Source organism: Camellia sinensis, chromosome 6, assembly GCF_055761805.1.
Source record: "Camellia sinensis isolate YWXY chromosome 6, ASM5576180v1, whole genome shotgun sequence".
Lineage (NCBI taxonomy): Eukaryota > Viridiplantae > Streptophyta > Magnoliopsida > Ericales > Theaceae > Camellia > Camellia sinensis.
The window spans coordinates 73,986,735-74,002,553 of NC_138966.1; the positions used below are offsets into that span (position 1 = coordinate 73,986,735).

The 15,819-nt window shown below is 32.4% G+C and overlaps 1 long non-coding RNA gene across 1 annotated transcript; it reads right to left on the reverse strand.

The window, feature by feature from the left end:
- Nucleotides 1-2,076: 2,076 nt before the first annotated feature.
- LOC145792300 (uncharacterized) lies at nucleotides 2,077-4,376 on the reverse strand. The gene is made up of 5 exons (XR_014331689.1): nucleotides 4,206-4,376; nucleotides 3,167-3,427; nucleotides 3,001-3,090; nucleotides 2,328-2,429; nucleotides 2,077-2,207 (listed from the first exon to the last, which is right to left on the reverse strand). It is a non-coding gene; the product is annotated as an uncharacterized LOC145792300 (long non-coding RNA).
- Between the last annotated feature and the right edge of the window lie 11,443 nt (nucleotides 4,377-15,819).

The window sequence follows — 15,819 nt, forward strand, 5'->3', positions numbered from 1 at the left end:
TGGGGGGTTTTATATCCATGGGATGACCAAATAAGACATCACTGGTTCAAAGGGGTTGGACCTACAGACAATCATTTCGAGGATGATGATTAACCTCCAACCAAACATAAGAGTTAAACATACAGCATCCTCAAAATATATATAGACTCAATATATATAGACTCAAAATATATCTGTCTAGTTGGATGCTAATGTGCAGCAAATTTGATATTCCTTTCTTAAACTAAAATTTTAATAATCAAAAAGCAGAAATTTAAAGCAGACAGGTTGCATGGGTTTATTCTCTTTTGTGTAATCAAATTAATTATGATTTTACACAAATTGGGTGGATATATTGTTCTCATAATCATATTCTCGTATTTTGAAAATGAAATCCATTTTTGCCTATCTTGCAGTGAATTGCATTTCTTTATCAAGCAAAGAAGAGCTGTACATTTCGCATGGTTTTTTGGAGCCGGTATCTATCATGGTGGCCTAAATTTTGGAGCACAGCATAGGTAGGAGATGACTCTCAAGTCTCATCACTTTTGCTTCCTTTTGTGAACAGAACAATAGGCATAAATTCTGGAATTTATTGTTTACTAGGCTCTATTTCTTTGGTTCTCTCTTGAAAAAATGTCTGAATTTCATTTTCTGCTTCTCCTAGGAAACAAGGTTAAGGTACGTCTTTCTGTGCAGCGCACACACAGACATGTATTTAATTACACATACATGATTTTGAATTTTCTTGTCAATTTTGTAAATATGAACTTCATTATTTGCTGGTAATAAAGTTTTAGCAGATGGATCCTAGAGAGCATTCCATTTTCTCTGTCCACGATGATGGACAAGTTACGAACTGACTTCAATATTTGTTCGTCAGTTCCCCTGCTTACTAACATTGTAGAGATGTTTGCTGTGTTTTTGTCATGTGTTTTAGGTTGTAAATAGAATCAGTGAACAGATCATAGACGAACTTCAGTTTGATGAAATACCAGAATCAATGTCAAGGGATATTATTGGATTAAAAAGTTATTTACAATGTTAATATTGTTTCTATTTCCCTCACGTTCTATCACTTTCATTCTAAAGAAACTGTAAAGAGAATATACTTTGACTATTGAGTCATGCTAATCACAACTTAATGAATTGTTAAACAAAATATCAAAACATTTAAAATCTCAATAATACAACTTCTACCCATTTTAAAATATTTTTCTACACTGTATAGATATTTTATACATCTACCAATATTATTTACAGCCCTTTAGATTACCATTAGCATTTTTCCAAACAGTTTAGTCATCTAACTTTTTTGGGGGTGAATGTTAAATGAGCTTTATCATCACATACACTGAAATAAAAATAAAAACAAAAGGCTAAAGAATTTCAATGAAGTCAGTTTTAATTGAAATTATGAGGAAACAAGTGCAGTGAATTACCTCTCTAGGCATAAGAGTTTTTGGAATCACTCTGCAAAAAAACAAATAATGGAGTTTATGAGTGGAGAGAGAGAGAGAGAGAGAGAGAGATTACCCTAAGACGTGGTGGCCACCATCATAGACAGCTTGGGAGATTAGACCCACCAACCCTTTTGGAACCAAATGGTTCCAAAAAAAAAAAAAAACAGAGCCCTTTTGTTCTCTGTTTTAGTCTCTGAAATTCGATTCCACTTTAAAGTAAAAAGAATCACAATAAGAATAAGAATGTTTCTTGACAATTGTTATTCAATTAATTACAGGAAAAATAAGAGACTTGTTTTCAAATTCAAATTGTTTCATGATATTTTGACAAGTGGTAAATGGTTACCAGTTCGTTTCCAAGCTGAATAGCGGCGAGCAGGTAGCTGGGCTTGTTGCCGGGGTTGCTACCACAGAAAACACATACTCTCTTGAATCTTGATTCAGATAAATTAAAAATTATGGCCTTATAAATTGTTGTTAAAAAATTAAATTATATATTAAATAAAATTATAAAATTGAGAAAATATAAAATATAAAATTAAAAAAATTGAGTCACAACCTTTGTTGAACCATTCATGTTCAATGGAGGTTGAATATACTGAGCAACAATTCAAAGTAATGAATAACAGATCAGTTTATACTAAAAAGAGACCTTTAACATTTTCGGCAACCTGCAATTTTTGCAAAATGTCACCTGCTTACATGTAGAGTGAATACTTCAAAGCACATCATCGCCATTTACTTTAAGAAGTGAGGGTCTTTACACTGCAATATAGCATTCAAGTTATGCATGTCAGAAATTAAAAAAAAAGAAAAAATATAATAATAAAAACACCTCTACCATAGGGCATATAATATAAGGATAATGAGAAGCTATATGTGTACATTCGTCACATGTGCCTCCAATTGGCACTATGCAGCATGTCTGCAACTATGGAAACAAAATGGTGGTGAGATGCCAGCTCTTGAAGAAACATCTGAAGAGTCCTTAGAAAGCAGAAATAAAGAAGGATTGGTCCCAATCAAAAACACATGTAAACTAATGAATTCTGGGAAAGGTTCCATAACATGGTTTTTAAAAATAGGTAGTTGAATCCCAACTTTTGAAAACAATACATAGTCTATGAGCTCACTGGCCAAAATGGATACACCCTTTTGTATTTCTTACTAGGTCTGTTACTTCAATCTGTCATTTTCCTTCAATTGAGAAATACATAGAGCATTCTAAAGGACATGATGGCAAATTCCATCCACACCCAGTTTTTCAAAATCTTTCCCCAAAACTTTGATTGTTTCAAAAGTTGATAGAATAATCACGTTCAGCTATCATCTTCCTATACTTCACAAATAAACAGACAACTAGCCTCTACTACATTTACAAGTTTCTTTAACTTCTTTCTTTCCCCGACACTCCAGAAGAGTATGAAATTTTTCCAAAATGCCTTCAAGAAAAAACCTCCCTCTCTTTTTTTGTGGTTATTTTTCAATAAGTGAACCTTCGATCACTCAAAAATCTAGTTTTAAGCCCACACAATATAGCCAGCAGAACAAAAGGCACCTCGTATTTTATAAGTAATGCAAGAGGAGATCAGCTGAAGAATTCCTCAATCTATAGCTCTGCCCAAGGTGAACATCTCCAAAAACGTATCTGTACATCATGCAATAAGGGAAACTGATGACCACAATATTCGAAAAAATAATTAAAAAACATGTAAGAAAAATACCTATATTCACAATGCTCAGGCCATGCACAACGAGCTTTTCCATAATCCCAATAACAGTCATCTCCCCTCAAAGGTCCACGCTTAGCCGTTCCATGTAAAATTTAAGAGGTAAAACAATTTAATGAAACAAAAAGAACTAAGAAAGAAGAGATCCACCTTTTGTAACAAATTTTGATTTTGAATCAGGATGGCTATCATGCCACATCTCAAGCCACAATTCCCGCATTAGAACTGGAGATCTAACAATGTGCCTGTGATTTGCTACATGAAAGCAGTTCCAACTAATTTTAAAGTGCCATTATGATTGATAAAGAGAAGAAACAAACAAGAGTAAGAAAAGAACTAGATCTATCTATATGGGTCTTAGTTCTTTCCTAATGTTTAAAATTGTGAGGAAACTATAATATGGTCAAATGTTTGTGGGTTGTGGCATAATCTGTAATGCTATTACTCAGATGAAAGGAAGACAGAGAAGCTTTTACAACATTTTTTTCACTATGCTAAGAGAATATCAGCATAAATTGTACTTCATGTTCTTGTGGAATTTAAGCGAGCTAATGTTATTTCAACAAAGATTATTTCATATTTTTTTTTGTTGAATATGACCTTAAAATGCAAAACTTGCTTTCCACAACCCGTGACCTTGAGATGTAGCCATGATTTTTTCTTACTATTTTACTACCCTTGGAGCACAAACCAAAAACTCATTTATTTGGCTATAAGGTTCATTCATCCTGTTTAAGGGAAATGATACATACAATACATGTGAACAGATAAATATGCGTGAAGTGTATAATTGATTGCTAGATACATTTACTTTCTATTAACAAATAACATATTAGATATTAGATAAAATAAAACAATGAAGAGTCTAATATTGCAACCCAGACATTTTATAACAGAGAATTTTCACTCATTCTCAGCTAAGCATTTCCTTTAAGCCAAGTGTAAGTATTTACTGAGCCTGAAATCCTTTGAACCCACTGTTGTCCAAAATTGCATACAACAGTTAACGTGATTTGTAAGACATTTTACATACCCTTGTCAAGCTCCCAAACTGCTGTTCTCTTTCCAGGAAGACTGCCAGAGTCTTCATAATAGGTTATGTACTTTACCCTAGGTGACCTTGACATGTTGGGAATTACATCTGCTTCATAATGATGTTCAACATTCAGGTGCACTTGTACATCTGACCCATCATGCTCGGACTGAAATTATTAACATAGCAAAGAATCAAAGAAAAGAATATATCTTTCAATTAAGAAACTGAGTAACATAGAAATGATAAAGACCCACAATTCAAATCCTCAAATGCACCCATAATAACGCGACAAGGGAGTTGGGTCTTCTATGGTTGAGTTTAGGGCAAATCAAAAGTTGACACATAACATGCCATGTCATTATGAGTCAAATTAGGGGAGGCTTTTTAGGGGTCACAAACATATTTTCCTTAATAACATGTTTTGGCATAAATGCAGCAGGCATCAGCTACTCATTGTCTTCAGTAGTGAAGATGCAACATGAGACATCAATTCCAACCCCTTATTTTCAAATATATGACCAATGAGAGGACAAAATATGCATAATTATTGAACAATGCCAGAACAAAGTTTAAAATAATCCATCAAATAGAAAAAGAGGTGCATTTTAGAAGGAAATACAGATGAAGTTAAGAAAAATTGATCATTCAAATAACCATATTTGTGCAGTTTAGTCCTGACAAAATGCAGAAAGGAGGGACAGAAAACTACAATTTCATTGAAGTGACTTCAACTATTTCTGTCATATACAAAGAAATTCCTTTTCTTATAGAGAATGGAGCCTTAAACAAAGGTTAGAACTAGGGCTAAATGATGCCCTGTGGAATTACAAGCCTTAGATCATCTAATCAGCTGAGCAAATAGTGGGACAAAATAAAAGACTTATTTATATAATTCATGCTAAGGTTCAATAATTTGAAACAAAATTGACTACCAAAGAATTAATTGATTCGAAAAATGTGCCTGAGATGAAGAGCCGAATATCATAGATCAAGAGCACATAAGTTCTGTTTTTCATAGTCATCGATCTAACAAGCATGAGCACCACACAGTGAAATGACACCAAGCATAAGTGAGAAAGACATATGTTCCAGATAAACAAGGAAAAGAAAACTGAACGTAACAGTTGTCATCTAACTTTAAGAAAAAATATACTTAACACCTAAAATTTCAAAATCATGTTATACAATAAAGATTCTTCTCCACAAAACAACAATGGAAAATTATCCTTCACATTGATGACAAATGAACATGTTCAGCATATTCAAGAAAATATCTAACGATATGGATATTGATGGTATAGGTAACCAGACTAGGGTTCTACTCCTTTTCTTGCTGGAGACTGTTTGTCGGAATTTGCTGGGGCGAGAAAATGAGAGAGGAACTGTGGGAAAATTAAGGAAAATGAGAGAGCCAACAAATTAACTAAATGGAATCAAGAAAAGCCTAAAGCTCATCTTACTCTTAGACCAATAAATAGAGCTGGTGAGGTTAAGGTTAAAGCTGCAAGATTACCATATTGGAATTGGAATTGGAAAGTAAATTCACAGCTTAATAGAAGTTAACAACTATCATAAAACCATAAATGTAATTTCACAGCTTCATATTCACAAAATAAACTACTCTTAATCTCCAAATAACTTCAATAATACAATTTAGAATTGGAGAGTTAAAATAGCAAATTGATAATCAAAACAAAATACGAAGAAGAAGCGATTGCCGATGAACATTACAATATAAATGGAACCAGCGTCAGAGCCAAGAGAGAAATCGATATCTCGCTGGTGCAGATGGTGGTGGCGATGGCGGTGGAGCTTCGAAATAGAGAGAGAGAGAGAGAGAGAGAGAGAGAGAGAGAGAAATCGAAATCGCTCTGAGATGAAATCAAAGATAAATCTCTGAGAGAGAGATCTAGAGATAGAATCGAAATCGCGGTGGCAGTGTAAACCGATCTGAATCGAAATCACGGTGGCAGTACAGACTGATCTAAAATCGGTGAATCTGTGAGATTTGAATCGGTGAATCTGTGAAAATCGGTGAATCGGTGAACCTCGCTACCTCGTCGGTGCAGATGGTGGTGGTGGTGGAGCTTTGAACTCGGTGAATCTGTGAGATTTGAAGGTGAGATTCAAAATAAGGGTTTTTAGAGAGGGTTGAGACAGGCGATGTGAGGATTCAATGTTGGTTTATGTCTGAAGGCCTAAGGGCTTACAAAAGCTTTATTCTGAAATTTAAAATAGGCGCGTGTGGCCTAGCGCATTTGGGGGCGTTTTTAAACGCCTTTAATTACAAAACTGTGTCGTTTTAATAAAAAAAATATGCGACGTTTTTAAAACGTCGTTAAATATTAACAAAAATGACGTTTTAAAAAACGTCGCTAAAAAAACGCCGCAAAAACCCTTATTTCTTGTAGTGAAAGGTCACCGGTTGAAGAGGTTGTCAATATTCCTAATCAAATTATTCAGTGGCTGAGATTAATTTATAAAAATCTAATGGTTTAAAATAGATGTGTATATGATGTGCACATCTTATTGAGGTGCACATCTTAACAGCTCCCTTCTATTAAATAGGTGACAAATATATTTTTGTTTTAGAAGAATAAGTTGTGGGAGACAAAAATATTTCGTCACTAATAAATTCTAATTGATTGCGTGACGAATATATTTTTCGTCTCATAAGGTTAAGTTGTGGAAGACAAAAATATTTCATCACCAATAGTAAATTCTTTGTTCTGGTATTGAAGGATACAAAAATATTTTATCACTAATCATTTTTCTTTATTAAAATGCCGTGATTTTGTGTTTCAAAACATTGAAATTGTGACCCCAAGAGATACACTCTGATGCTTATCACTCATTTTCATGTACAAGGGCCTTGAAGTCGTGACCCAAGAAAACACTTTCTACAAACCCTCATTTCTCTCTCACACTTGAGTCTACTCGTCTCTCATAAGTATTGAAGTCGTGACTCAAAAAGACACTCTGTAAATTATTTCTTCTATTTTGTGCAGCCTATCTCTTCTGTCTCACACTTAAGCCCTTCGTGCATGCCAACATTGAAGCTATTATCCAAGAAGGCACCTATGTAAACCCACTATTCTTTCTCACAGTGAAGGCCCCTCCTGCACGCAAGCACTTTTTCTCATTGTCTGAACCAACTCTACCCTTTCCGTCTAGAACACCCATTTCAAAAAAATCGAAGGTCAAAACCTCTCTCCAACAAAAAAAAAAAAAAAAAGAAGATAATTAATGTAGCTATTTTTTTTTTGTGAAAAAAAATACAGAGAAACAAATAATAAAAAATTTGTAATTTTCAAAATTAATAGAAAACATTACCTTGTTTAGTATGGAGTTTTCAATAATTAATTTTAAAAACTTGGTGATAAAATTTATTTTCGTTTTAGAATGTAACCCAAACATGACCAAATATTACTTTTGTTGTTTCTTTTAATTGTTTTCAAAACTATAGGAGACGAAAAAATAAATTTGTCAAAAAAAAAAAAGAGGCACCAAATTTTTTTCTTATTGGCGCCAATTATTTTAGCTCATTGGAGACGAACATTTTTGTCACAAAATTTAAAGTTTTTTGCGACAAAAGGAATTCGTCACCAATAAATTCCAAACTTATTAGACGATGTCGTTTCATTTTTTTATTTATTTGGTGACAAATATATTTTTTGTCTGAGAAGGATAAGTTATGGAAGACGAAAAAATTTCATCACCAATAAACCCTTCATGCTCGTTTTATCTTTCTGTTAATTAGGCGACAAATATATTTTTGTCTCGGAAGGATATGTTTTGGGAGACGAAAATATTCCGTTACTAATAAATTCTCCATGTGTCGTGTTGCATTTTGATTGATTGTGCGACGAATATATTTTCGTCTTATAAGGTTAAGTTAAAGGAAACGAAAATATTTCATCACCAATAAATTCTCCATCCCCACACAACATTGTTTTTGTATTTTTGTTGATTAGGCAACGAACATATGAGTTTGAGATGAAAATATTTTCTCACTAATTATTTCTCTTTATTAAAATGTCGTCAGAAACTAAGAGACGCTCTTACCTTAATCACTTACTTTCACACACAGACAAATACTAAAGTCGTGACCCGAAAAGACACCCTCTACAAATCCTCATTTCTGTCTCGCACTTGAGTCTCCTCTCTCACAAGTATTGAAGTTGTGACTCGAGAAAACAATCTCTATAAACCATCTCTTCTATTTCGCACTGAAGTTTCTCTATTCTCTCTCACATTTAAGCCGTTTGTGCATGCAAACATTGTTATCCAAGAAAACATTTTGTGCAAAACTACTATTCTTTCTCACAGTAAACCCCTCTCCACAAAAACAAAATAATAATAATAATAATTAAACAAAGAAACAAAATACAAGAAATCTAGGCTATTGTGACAAAATTTGGTGACTTAAAATTTAACCCAAAGATGACAAAATATTAATTTTGTCATTTGTTTTAATTTTTCTCAAACATATAGGAGACGAAAAAAAATTTCGTCTGCAAAATTCAGGCGCCAATTTCATTTGCATTGACGCAAATTATTTTAGCTCATTGGAGACGAACATTTTTGTCACAAAATATATATATTTTTTGCGACGAACGTAATTCGTCACCAATAAATTCCCTACCTATTAAACAATGTCGTTGCATATTTCCATTTATTAGGCAACAAATATATTTTTGTCTAGGAATGATAAGTTATGGAAGATGAAAATATTTCATCACCAATAAACACTCCATCATGCAAACGATGCCGTTTCATCTTTCTATTAAATGGGCGACGAATATATTTTTGTCTTGGAAGAATAAGTTGTGGAAGATGAAAATATTTTGTCACTAATAAATTCTGATTGATTGCGCGATGAATATATTTTTCGTCTTATAAGGTTATGCTGTGGAAGACAAAAATATTTCGTCACAAATAATAAATTCTTTGTTCTTGTATTTAAGGAGACAAAAATATTTTATCACTAATTATTTCTCTTTATTAAAATGCTATGGTTTTGTGTTTCAGAGCACTGAAACCGTCACCCCAAGAGACACACTCTGACCCTTATCACTCATTTTCATGTGCACGGACACTCAAGTTGCAACCCAAGAAGACACTTCCTAGAAACCCTCATTTCTCTCTCACACTTGAGCCTACTCCTCTCTCACAAGTATTGAAGTCATGAAGCAAGAAGACACTCTGTAAACCATTTCTTTTGTTTTCGCACTAAAGCCCCTCTCATATGTCTCACACTTAAGCCCTTCATGCATGCCAGTATTGAAGCTATTATCCAAAAAGGCACCCTATGCAAAACCGACTATTCTTTCTCATAGTGAAGGCGCCCCTTGCATAAGCACTTTTTCTCATTGTCTGAACCAATTCTACCCTTTCCGTCTAGAAGACTCATTTTAGAAAAATCGCAGGTCAAAACCCCTCTCCACAAAAAAAAAAAAAAAAAAAAAAAAAAAAAAAAAAAAAAATTGTGAGAAAAAAAACAGAGGAAAAATTAATAATCATTTTTTAATTTTCAAAATTAATAGAAAACATTACCTTGTTTAGTATTGAGTTTTCAATAATTAATTTTTAATTTTTAATCTATATTTTTTTAGTGAACATTTTTTAATATTATAATTTTTTTTTTTACTTTTTAAATCCCTTTAATTTAGATGAGGGCAAATGCAGCAATTGTCTCGGTACTTTGGTCCTTGTGTCATATAAATGGTATGTGCCATATCTATATCTATCTATCTATCTATCTATCTATCTATCTATCTATATGTCTATAGCTATCTATCTATCTATCTATCTATCTATCTATCCATCCATCCTATATATTAAGCAAAATGAGGTTTTTAACCCCAAGCCATGTGGGAGCTCCAATCTCCCAATCTAAATTTCTTGATTTTTTTATTTAAAAAAAAAAACCTTAGCATTTATTAACTTCTCTCAACCCCCAAGTCTTACCCTCATAATAACTCTTTAATGCATTAAGAACAAACATAAAAAATTCTTTGAAATCTAACACATGAATTCCTTGAAAAGTCTCAACACATATGATTATTATCTCTCATAATAGCACTTTAATGCATTAACAACAAGCATAAAAAAATTTTCTTGAAAAGTCCAACACATATGATTATTATCAAAATATTAAACTTTAATATAATATAATAATAAAAAAAAGACATTTAATTCCTTGAAAAGTCTAACACATATGATTATTATCAAAATATTAAACTTTAATATAATATAAAAAAGGAAAAAAAGAAGACATTTAAAAAAAAGAAAAAAAAAAGAAGACATTTAAAAATCGCAATTCACATATATAGATAATTGTAAACACAATCCGTGCATAGCACGGGTGATATGCTAATCTATACTATATATTAAGCAAAAGGGGGTTTTAACCCCCAAGGCTTGTGGGAGCTCCAATATATCAATCCTAATTTTCAAATTTTTTGATTTAAAAAAAAAAACCTCAGCATTTATTAATTTCTCCCAATCCCCACACCTTTTGGGAGATTTGGTCAAAACCCCCTCATAATTAAACTTTAATGCATTAAAAACTAGCATAAACAAAATTCTTTGAAAATTTCAACACATCTATCTATCTATATTATATTATCTATATCTATATCTATACTATATATTAAGCAAAAAAGGGATTTTTAACCCCCAAGGTCCGTGGGAGTTTCAATATCCGAATCTAAATTTTTTATATTTTTTATTAAAAAAAGAAAAACTCAATATTTATTGATTTGGTCAAAATCCCCTGATTAACATTTATTAACTTTTTTCAATCCACATGTTTTTCCACATGCCTGTATTTATTGATACAATCCCCTGATCAGCATTTGAAATCCCCTCATACAAATAATTATAGATACAATCCGTGTATAGTTACTGCAGTACCCTTTTTAACTTCTCTCATACACTATGCTCAGTGATAAGATTGTTAAATTATTTTTATGAAAAATCTTAAAAAACATAATTTATATATTAAAAAAAATCTAATACAAATATAAATATTTATAATTATTCCGTGTTAAGTAAAAGGAGGTTTTTAACTCCCAAGGTCTGTGGGAGCTTCAATATTCCAATCTAAATTTTCTAAATTTTTTATTTTTTATCCCATAATACATAAGTTTTAAATAATGATATATTCCATGATTTATCTATATACTATTATAATTTCAAAATATTGTCATTTCATTAAGGTTGAAAGTTGCAATTCCTTTTTTTCATTTTTTTTATTTTGTTTAATTTTTTGTTAATACGTGTTACAATATGATTGGTTTATAAATTAATTTTATATTCTGAAAACAAAATTTCAAATTTGGATTCTTACTTAAATTATGTTACTATAATTGGAATGAGATCAATATTCATTCCTTAAATTTTGAATCCTTTATTAAATTATAAAATAAAATTTCAAATGTGAATTCTTCTTCAAATTATATTACTACGATTAGAATTAGTTCAATATTTACATGTGTCATAATATTATTGGTCTAAATATAATTTGTGTTAAATACATGTGTTCAAATTATTAATCGCTATTATTTTTTTTTTTTAAATTTTATAAAAAAAAATTATATCCTTGAAAATTCCTTGAAAATTTCAACACATCTATCTATCTATATTATATTATCTATATCTATATCTATCTATCTATCTATATCTATACTATATATTAAGCAAAAAGGGATTTTTAACCCCCAAGGCCCGTGGGAGTTTCAATATCCGCATCTAAATTTTTTATATTTTTTATTAAAAAAAAAAGAAAAACTCAATATTTATTGATTTGGTCAAAATCCCCTGATCAACATTTATTAACTTTTTTCAATTCACATGTTTTTCCACATGCCTGCATTTATTGATACAATCTCCTGATCAGCGTTTGAAATCCCCTCATACAAATAATTATAGATACAATCCGTATATAGTTACTGCAGTACCCTTTTTAACTTCTCTCATACACTATGCTTAGTGATAAGATTGTTAAATTATTTTTATAAAAAATCTTAAAAAACATAATTTATATATTAAAAAAAATCTAATACAAATATAAATATTTATAATTATTCCGTGTTAAGCAAAAGGAGGTTTTTAACCCCCAAGGTCTGTGGGAGCTTCAATATTTCAATCTAAATTTTCTAAATTTTTTATTTTTTATCCCATAATACATAAGTTTTAAATAATGATATATTCCATGATTTATCTATATACTATTATGATTTCAAAATATTGTCATTTCATTAAGGTTGAAAGTTGCAATTCCTTTTTTTCATTTTTTTTTATTTTGTTTAATTTTTTGTTAATACGTGTTACAATATGATTGGTTTATAAATTAATTTTATATTCTGAAAACAAAATTTCAAATTTGGATCCTTACTTAAATTATGTTACTATAATTGGAATGAGATCAATATTCATTCCTTAAATTTTGAATCCTTTATTAAATTATAAAATAAAATTTCAAATGTGAATTCTTCTTCAAATTATATTACTACGATTAGAATTAGTTCAATATTTACATGTGTCATAATATTATTGGTCTAAATATAATTTGTGTTAAATACATGTGTTCAAATTATTAATCGCTATTATTTTTTTTTTTTAAATTTTATAAAAAAAAATTATATCCTTGAAAATTCCAACACATCTATCTATCTATATTATATTATCTATATCTATATCTATATCTATCTATCTATATCTATACTATATATTAAGCAAAAAGGGATTTTTAACCCCCAAGGCCCGTGGGAGTTTCAATATCCGAATCTAAATTTTTTATATTTTTTATTAAAAAAAAGAAAAACTCAACATTTATTGATTTGGTCAAAATCCCCAGATCAACATTTATTAACTTTTTTCAATCCACATGCTTTTCCACATGCCTGCATTTATTGATACAATCCCCTGATCAGCATTTGAAATCCCCTCATACAAATAATTATAGATACAATCCGTGTATAGTTACTGCAGTACCCTTTTTAACTTCTCTCATACACTATGCTTAGTGATAAGATTGTTAAATTATTTTTATAAAAAATCTTAAAAAACATAATTTATATATTAAAAAAAATCTAATACAAATATAAATATTTATAATTATTCCGTGTTAAGCAAAAGGAGGTTTTTAACCCCCAAGGTCTGTGGGAGTTTCAATATTCCAATCTAAATTTTCTAAATTTTTTATTTTTTATCCCATAATACATAAGTTTTAAATAATGATATATTCCATGATTTATCTATATACTATTATGATTTCAAAATATTGTCATTTCATTAAGGTTGAAAGTTGCAATTCCTTTTTTTCATTTTTTTTTATTTTGTTTAATTTTTTGTTAATACGTGTTACAATATGATTGGTTTATAAATTAATTTTATATTCTGAAAACAAAATTTCAAATTTGGATCCTTACTTAAATTATGTTACTATAATTGGAATGAGATCAATATTCATTCCTTAAATTTTGAATCCTTTATTAAATTATAAAATAAAATTTCAAATGTGAATTCTTCTTCAAATTATATTACTACGATTAGAATTAGTTCAATATTTACATGTGTCATAATATTATTGGTCTAAATATAATTTGTGTTAAATACATGTGTTCAAATTATTAATCGCTATTAATTTTTTTTTTTTTAAATTTTATAAAAAAAAATTATATCCTTGAAAATTCCTTGAAAATTCCAACACATCTATCTATCTATATTATATTATCTATATCTATATCTATATCTATATCTATCTATCTATATCTATACTATATGAGAGGGTAATTTTTGGTGAAAATTAGGCCGAGCTATGAGATGGACTTTATGGCCCAAAGTATGACGGATTGGGTAAAAAGGGCCGAGAAGTTGCTCCGGCCCAAGAGAGATAAATTACTTCGGTCAAAAGAGATGAAGTTACTTCGGCTCAGGAATTGTAAAGCTACTTCGGTTTGGACAACTTGGAGTTAGTTTGGTCTCCGAGTTAGTCCGGTCATGGCGTATTCTGGATAGATCGGTCCAGACCTTGCTACTCGGTAGCTCGGTCCCAACATATCATGGTTCATACATGGGAGAACCGAGATGAGGAGTAAAAGGAAGGGCCGAACTAAGGATAGTTCGGCCTACCTTGTGGCTCAGCTTAGCCAGTTTACTTCGGTCAAATGGTAGTTCAGCCTTGGTGAAAACCATCCCACTTGGTTTAAGCAGTTGGGGGGGGGGGGTGTAAAAAGATAAGCATTATCCTTTAGGAGTATGAATCCTAGGAGGACTCTGCATGGAGAAATAAAAGTCCTCATAGGATTGGGCCACTCGAAACCTATATAAAAGCTCACAAGCATCACCTTGGAGGAGGTAACATAACACAACATACAATTTTGCTTCCTGAATACATTGAGTTTTGTCTATTTGTCAAGTTTTCTGACTTAGGCATCGGAGAGGTTTCCGGCACACACCCGCCGGCTAGCTCACGTTTGTGTTTTCAGGTGACAAAGCGACGTCGTACGGAGGAGCGTGGACTTAGTCAACAGGATTATACGAGGAGAATTATTTTTTCCCCGTACAATTGGCGCCGTCTGTGGAAAAGCAGACAGAACAAAACCTCTTGGCTAAAGCCTCTCCCCTTTACAATCAATGGCACACATTGAAGAATTGCCGTAGTCCGCCGTCGACGGACTAACTCCAGAAGGAGGCGCAAGGCGAGAAGGATTACCCTCTGTCCCTCCCATGGCGGACTTGGAGTCCCAGCGACATAACTTCAGGAGGGATAATAGGGGAAGACGGACTCACAGCCCCCGTCAATCTCATTCACAAAGCCCTGACAGGCAAAGATGGAGGATTGACCCTCAAGCTCTGGAAGACCGCGTGAAAGAGCAAGATGAATTGATAAGAAAGATGGCGGCAGACATGGAGGCCTTGAAACGCCAGATGAAGAAAAGAGAAGTGGCGACAGGAGAGGGGCGCAAAAACAATACGCCCCCTCGCCACTCAGAAAATCGTAGTAGGAATACTACACCTTTACAAGGAGAGAGTAGAAGCCTCAGGACAGGCGATACTCAATCATGGTCTTCCAGAACTCGTTACTCCAGGTCTGAGAGGACGAAGTCTGAAAGATCATACACTGAAGGAAGCACATACTGGCCCTCTCATTCGCATCAAACTAGATCTAGACAGACGGAATTACCCAGATCATCCGACTTACGAACCGTGCTCGAAGAGAAAACACGATGCAAGGAGGATGCCAGGGTGCGGGATCCGCGCAGAGTTTCTGCCTTACAGCGGTTGGCTCTCGGACGCATGGAAGCGTCGAGGTTGGAATGCCAATACCGCGACCGGCCTACGAACCAACGGACAAAGCATTGGCAAGACTACAGACTTCGCCGTTTGTTCCAGCAATCGAAAACGCGCCCCTTCTATCAGGCTTCCTTCAATCGAAATTCACTATATATGAAGGGAAGACGGATCCCTACTCACACTTGAGCCACTTTCGCCAAGTCATGGCTGTATACAGGCGAAACGAGGCCTTAATGTGCATACTCTTCCCATCAAGTCTTGGCGACCTAGGCTTAACTTGGTTTGAGAAACTCCCAGAAGGCAGCAT